This window comes from Pteropus medius, unplaced genomic scaffold, assembly GCF_902729225.1.
Source record: "Pteropus medius unplaced genomic scaffold, Ma_sr-lr_union100, whole genome shotgun sequence".
NCBI classification, from domain to species: Eukaryota; Metazoa; Chordata; class Mammalia; order Chiroptera; family Pteropodidae; genus Pteropus; species Pteropus medius.
In genome coordinates, this window is record NW_024343732.1 from 2,944,947 (window position 1) to 2,952,527 (window position 7,581).

At 43.0% G+C, this 7,581-nt stretch overlaps 1 pseudogene; it reads left to right on the top strand.

The window, feature by feature from the left end:
- Window positions 1-2,329: 2,329 nt before the first annotated feature.
- LOC120606466 (ATP synthase F(0) complex subunit B1, mitochondrial-like) lies at window positions 2,330-3,064 on the top strand (annotated as a pseudogene).
- Window positions 3,065-7,581: the final 4,517 nt, after the last annotated feature.

Here is a 7,581-nt window from a genome sequence, read left to right on the forward strand (position 1 = left end):
TACATTTCTAGGAAAGGTTGAAACTGTAATTATTAGATTAGGTATTAAATCTAGGTTTGGTATCGTGGCACAAGTGACACTATTTTGGGCTTGCGATTTTTCTCTTTAATAAACTCAAATGTTTTTCACTTCAAAATAGTCTTTATATCAACTCTGGGTGTCTGAATGAGTTTTCACAAAGGTCAGTAGCAGCCATCACGGAAGGCCAGCACACAAGCCGGCCACCCCGCTCCTGCCACCAATTTCATGAAGATGAGCACTTAAACTGGGAAGGAGTGGGAAGAAGCTTTGAGGGAAGTTAGGATGGAATTGACTGGATTGGCATTAACTGGCAAATGAACATTTGTGTTTCTCCAGTCTTTGGTAAAAGTGGAGCTTCAGAACAAGTGAGCAACCATGGAAAATAAAAGGATTCGTGCTTCTGTTTGTGCAGTGTATGCCAATTCCTGTGGGTAGTTTCTACCCTCCCCTATATCACAGATTCTCTGGAGTTGGTGAGGAGCATGGGCGCCTCCTAAGGGGATGGAACTGAACACAGAGAGGATTCATCCTTTCTGACACGCACTGAACATGGAGAAATTAGAATCGCTTTATTGCTTGCGCCATGAAGGTAGAACAAGAAAGTTAGTGCTCAAAAGCCCAAACTCCCCTGCGGCTTCCAATCGGAGTTTTAAGGAGTTAGGGAGAACAGGTATGTGGGAGCTCTGGCAGGGCAAGTTTTAATTGGATGGCCTTGGAACTTGGCCCTTTACGGTAAGGGGTTTCTGCACCTGACCTTCCTGGACAACGGACCCTTGCTTCTGAAACGGTTCTGGTGTGCAAGTTCTGGTCATGCCCCAATCCTTCGGTTCCATGGGGAGCGATGAAACTTTGGTTCCAAGTGCAGCTGGAGGAAAGGGGGTCACATGCGCAGTGCTGTCTCTGTAAGATCGCGCAAGGGTTGTATTAATCACCAATCTGCTTTAAGGGAACAGAACCAGTTTAAAGCTGGTCGATGTGATTTGTGTGCTATTTCAGTGATTCTTTTAAAATACTTTCAAGGGCACAGTGTCTCCCAAACTGAGGCCAGTGAAGCCTTCCTGTGTGTGTGTCGCAGAGGTGCCAAGAGCCATGGAGAGGAGGGGAGAGGAGGGAAGGGCAGGAGAGGGGCAGGAAGGGATAGGGAGAGGAGGAGAGGGGAGAAAAGAGACAGAGAGGAGAGGGGAGAAGAGAGAGACAGGGTGAGGGGCAAAAGGGGAAGAGAAGGCGGGAGAGATTGGGAGTTGGTGCTGGATGATTTCTTGAACAATTAAAAATTTCCGGAACAATTTAAAAATTGCTAAAGTATATCTTGGTTAGTTAACTTGTGTGTGATTGTATCTAAGTAGAATTAGGAATAGAAAGCAGCAGCTGACAGTGTTGTTTTGTCCTCCCTGGGAACCTCTAGACCTTGAAAGGGACTAACCCCAACGTTAGCCTCTGCATATCGCTTCTGAATCTAAATATTCCCCAGGTAGATCCAGGCCAGACCCGCCCCTCCCCCCGTTCCTCTTCCGAACAACATCCGAGGTTGGGCTAAAGCACCAGAGTTCCTAGTGCACCACTGGAAACCGCTACAATTACGAGTTTGAGGAAAGATAGACATGGCCATGGTCAGAAAAACCAGCTATTCCTCGACCTAAGAAACAAACATGAATTAAAAAGGATTCTTTAAGGTTTGTGAAAGGAAAATATTGTGGTGCTGCTTTAACTTTTACATTGGCTTTTTCTCTTGAAAACATATCAGGTCACTGATTGTTGATTAGGCACGAATAAGAGTGTTACAACAGTAAAATTTCAAGTTGTGGGGGGCTCGGAAGGGAAAGGTTACTTTCGGGCAAATTCCTTCTCATAACCCCTGACTGTGATTTGCATGTGGCTACAGCTGGCTCTTAAGGCAACATGTGGGTTTGGCGTTGGGAAGTTCCCTGTAGAATTATCTAGTTTATTGTGTGTGTGTGTGTGTGTGTGTGTGTGTGTGTGTGTGTGTGTGTGTGTGTGTGTGTGTGTTTTGCCACACAAAACAGTGCAAAGAAACAAAAGGCCCCAGCAAAATCAATAACCGATATCAGCTGAAGCCTCTACAAAGACAGTTGTTCTCAAACTTTACTGCGTATTAGAATCAACTGGGGAGATTTGACAAATGTAGATGCCCAGCTACACCCCATATAAAGGAAATCTAAATCTCTAAGGGTGGGACCCCAGGCACTCGTATGTTAAAAAATGCCCCCAGGTGTTCCTCCCCGCGACAGACTCTCCTGTCCAGGTCACTGGAGCGTCAAGCCCACAGAGTGGACCCTCGCTGACCATGATGTCCCAGTGGCACTCTCTTCGCAGCCATAGTGGCCCGGTCTCTGAAAAATGTAGCCTCCTTGGCCCAAGGGTTTTGCAGGCAACAAGGGTCTTTCATACTGGGCAGCCAAGTCTTGCTCCTCTACCATTTCTTCCTGAATATGGAAGAAAAGTTCTCATGAGCCGATCCCTGAGGAATTCTTCCAGTTCAGTTATCCTAAAATTGGTGTAACAGGACCCTATGTGCTGGAACTAGGCTTATCTTATATTTTCTATCCAAAGAAATATATGTGATTACCCCAGAGCCTACCTCTGCCATATCAGCAACAGGGTTGCTTGTCTAGATAATTAAAAAATATGGTGCCTCTTTCAGGGAATTTGTCCACCTGGAAGAGGTGAAACAGGCTTCCAACGAATATACCCAGGATGCAGTTGATCTGGAGGAGTTGTAGCAGACACTGGTTCAAAAGCAATGTTACCTTTCTGATGGCCAGAGGAGGAACACTGCTGTGGCTTTGGAGGTTACTTACCGGGAACAGCTGCACAGAATATACAAAGAGGTAAAGAATTGCCTGGACTATCATGTCTCTGTGTGAAATATGATGCGTCAAAAGGAACAAGGGCCCATGGTAAACTGGGTGGAGAAGCACGTGGTGCAGAGCATCTCTGCACAGTAGGAAAGGAGACAATTGCCAAGTGCATTATGGGTCTAAAGCTGCTTGCAAAGAAGGCCCAAGCACAGCCAGTTCTATAAATGCATCTATCCTGATGGAGACAGCTAAACACAGTTGACTGGCTAAATGGAAACCAGTCTATGTGACAAAATCTTTCTGTATTGTGGTCTACTGAAGTTACAGTTTACTCTCTTTAACAATGAAAAGCTTGAGTTTTATGTAGGCAGAGAATTAAAACAATCTATTGGCCAGTGGGCGGGGATGCTCCCGGGAGATTCCTATGTGCAGCCAAGTCTGAGAACCATTATCTAAGAGGGGCCTCCGGGAATGATGATACTGAACCAAAAACATGGGCTCCTGGTGAAATTAAGGAACGGAATGGGGTTCTGCAGGGAGAAACCACAGTGAGAGAGCCAGGACCTTCACCACAGATTACAACTAGAGTCATTACTTGACATAGCTATTTATGACTGGTAGACAAACACCCCCGTCTCTAGCTACAGGGGCAGTTGGGAAAGTCAAAGATCTCTATCTAGTTTTCTAGGCTGTTTTGAGTCATTCAGACAATCAATCAACAGTTACTCAATCCAAGTGTGAAGGGATTATAGCCACAGGATGCTGACTGTTTTTGTTTTGCTGAATGCAAAGTAGGAAATGCAACTTGACCTCTGCAGGGAGTTGATAAATTGGTCAAAGAGGGGCTGCACAGATCTTAACTAACACCACAAGAGCTCACTTGACAAGAGACAGTCAGGGTTACATGAGGTTGGAGAAGTGACTGGAGACCTCGTTGACAGCTTCCTGGAAAAAGGCCTGAGCGAGGTGGCCATACTTCAGGGAAGGAAGGGAGTTTCCTGACCCCGGACTGATAGGTGGAGGGTAAAATGCAGATTATTTCAACAAACTTTTAGGGAGAACCTCATATGTGCCAGGCATTGTTCTGGGGCCTGAAGACTCAAAGTAAATAAAACAGATATACCTTCTCTTTGCCTTCAGGGACCTTAGAATCTGAGGTCTAAGATTTTCATCACTCTAATACCCTTGGTCTGAATCACTCAAACACCCCTGTGGTGGGTTGAATAAAGGCTCCCTGAAATACATGCCCACCCAGAACCTCAGCATGCGACCTTATTTGGAGAAAAGGTCTTTGCCAATGTAATTAGCTTAATGGATTCTCCTCAGAGCCTCTAGAAGGAACCACCCCTTTCTGCTTTAGTCAAAGCTCCCCAGTGGCTCCCTCTTTCTCAGAGCAAAACCCAGAGTCCTTTCAAGGACCTTCGAAGCCCTTGGCATTGGGGAGTGATGATTCGGCCTCAGTTACTTTTCTAGCCACATCTCTTAACCAATCCTCTTGCTCTCAGAACACTGATTTCTAGCCACATTGAAATAGTCCTTGAACTTGCTTCCCACCTGCCCAGAATGCTCTTCTCCACCAGATACATTCCTCTTGGCTCATTTTCTTACCTCAATATTGGCTCAATAAGACTTGCCGATGGATTGAATATGTGGTGGGGAATAAAAGGGAAAGAGGAATTAACAAGGACTCCCGGATTTTTGCTTTGGGCTTGGGCAACTGGTCAGACACTGGTATTAGTGGGGCTAGGAAGTCTCCTGGGAAGAAACTGATTAAGATTTATACCCAAATTAAGATATTAGGGGGAGTCTTCTGGGGTAGGTATTAGACTTGTTGCTAATAAGGGCATGTGAGAACGCAAGAATTAGCTGGGAAAAAATATGACAGAGTTTATACTCTGAACTGGTCAAGCGAATCATATATGTTAAAATTCACTTATTGAAAATAAATTGATCAGATATCTACTATGTGTTAGCGCTTCCAGAAGTCTGTTCTTGGTCCTTTATTTTTCTTATTTTCTATGCAATCCCTGGGTAGTCTTGTCAACTCTCTTACCTTTGCCTAACATGCATACGCTAAATTCACCAGAAATCTTTATCTATGGTCCAGTGACCTTTCCTGTTCTCCATAAGGGGGTGTGTGTGTGTGTGTGTGTGTGTGTGTGTGTGTGTGTGTACACAAGCCCATACAACTGTCCATTGGATAGCTGAGGGATGTCCCAAGGTATATGAAATTAAATATGACACACACACAAAAAATACATTATCTTCTCTCCAAATGTTTTGCTGTTCTTCCTCCTGTATTTGATACTTCGGTAAATGGCCAGGCACTCACTCAACTAGAAACTTTATTGTCACTTTGGCTATTTCCTTATCCCATCTCCTCATCCACATCTAATTAAGTTCCATTAATGCAACCTTCATCACATCATTCGTATTTCTTCTTCCTCTTTTCTGTAACTTCAGATTGTAGGGGAAAATATTGTCCTCTTTTCTCTTAGGTTCTCCACTAGGTTTGTGAAATAAACTAACGACAGATAGATTAACAGAGGAAAAGGTTTACACATTTACTTGATGTTGAAAGTTTCATGTGGGATGGAGTGGGGTCAGGAGGTCTTCATAAAAAGAAAATAAAACTTCCAAAGAAATGGCCAGTCTCGGAGGCTTTTACACCATTTGAAAAAGGAGGACACATTTAAAGAGGAGTGACAAGAAAAAGGACAGGAACTTTGAACATCTAGGGATGGCAAAGTGCGGAAAGGCAAATGAATATGGGAAACTAATGGCAGATAGGACTAGTAAGTAAGCTTTGTTCGTGTAGACTGTCTTTCAGTGCCATCTCTTCTCCAGTGAAGATTGTTATTCTCTCCCTGGTACAGGAAGGGGAGGGGGAACCTCTTCACAAGGGGAGTTTATTACTTTGTTTTCAGGTAGAGAGGAGGAAGGCAGAGAGCTCATCCCATGCTCTTTTCTCAATCGCCTTCGGCTCAAAATAATCTTTATGCCAGAGTGACAAATTTTGGAGTGGCATATTCTAATTTCCTATCAGATCATGTAATCGTTACCCCTCACTTGAAATATAATAATAGTATTGTAGCTGGTTTCCTGCCCTCCAATGCCGCAATCCACTTTCTGCACCAAAACCAGTGTGGTATAATCTAACACATAATTATGATTATGCCAGTCACCTGATGAAAATCCTTTAATGGAATCCCATTACCTACAGGATAAAGTCAAAACTCTGTAGCCTAGTATGTAAGATATTTCATGATTGGAGTCCTGCCTACTTCTCCTTCCTCATTCTATACCACCACGGTTCTATGATTGAGCCATTTTAAATGTCTTGAAGTTTCTCCAGAGACATTATCTACTTTGCTTCTCCCACCTGGAAAGGCCTGACTCCCTTGCTTACCCTTGACCTGGTGAGTACCTGCTCATCTTTCAAGATGCAGCCTAAGTATCACCTTGTCTAAGAAGTCTTTTCTGTCCACTGCTCAGTTGAATAGTCCACTCCTTTTCTGGTACTCTGTTCTGCACACATTTCAACTACAGTGTGGTGCATATCATGGCATCTGTTTAAAAGTGTATCTTTCCCACTAGACTGTGTGCCCTTTGAGGGTAGAGAAAATATCTTACTTATGTTTGTATCTTTAGCACATAGCTCAGTGCCTGCTATCTAATAGGATTTAACAAAGTTGCAGTAAATGATAAGTTAATGAAAAGATGAATATATGGATTGAAACTAGGGGTCAGAACTGGGGATTCAATAGAGGCTGTCACTTACTTCACAAAGACAAATCAGATAATTGACCTAAGGCTCGACAGAGAAAAATTAACAAAGAAATAATGTATGAACAATCTTGTAGCTGAAAGAAAACACAAGACTTCAAACTGAAATAGCCTATTAGGTGCCAAGAAAGATAAAGGAAAGGGAACGATACCCTAAAGCATCATTGTAAAACTTCCAAACCTAAAGAATTCAGAAACGATCGAAGCCATCCACTGAAAAATGTATATAGTTTAAATGTATAAAGCCTACCCAGAATTCACATGTCTCTCCATTTTCTTAAGAGAATTCAGATATTCAGTTTCTAGACTCCCATTTAGCTCATACGATTTAGGAGACACTGGCCTCACCTCCAGCATCAAGAGCAAACTCTTACTGGCATTTGCCAATTAGAATAAATCTCCTTCTGAGTGGCAGCCTCAAAAATGGTCATGGAGAGCCATGATCCAGGCCACTGAGGCAGGAGGGAAAGTTTTGAGGGTGGTCTGGAACATTCCTTCTTAAATTTCTGGAAAGTCTTCTGGTTGTGAATCTGTTTTCACTGGTCACAAATGAAAACGTAGGTACCTCCAAGTGAAGGCAGCTATCCTACATTCATGAGAAAACCAGATCAACCAACCCCGAAAGTTATTCTACCTTGGATTTTCATTTATTATTTAGGCCAGTTTGAGCTGAGTTTTTTGTTCTTTGAGGCTGAAAGCACAGAACAGATATATTCATAACAATGATTTTAGCACTGCCACCACCACTATTCCTACTGGGCAGTGTAAAAGATGGCAACTTAGTGTTGATCCAAATGTTATTTTTAAAAATTAACTGTTTCGTGGAATCCAAAAATCCGAAGAACTACCAGTATAAGGAATACTTCTTTATCAGTCTGTCATGGTTCATAAAGATTCTTTTCATTATCTTTATGCTTAGCGTTACATTAAAAATAAGTAAGGATGATATGGCTGA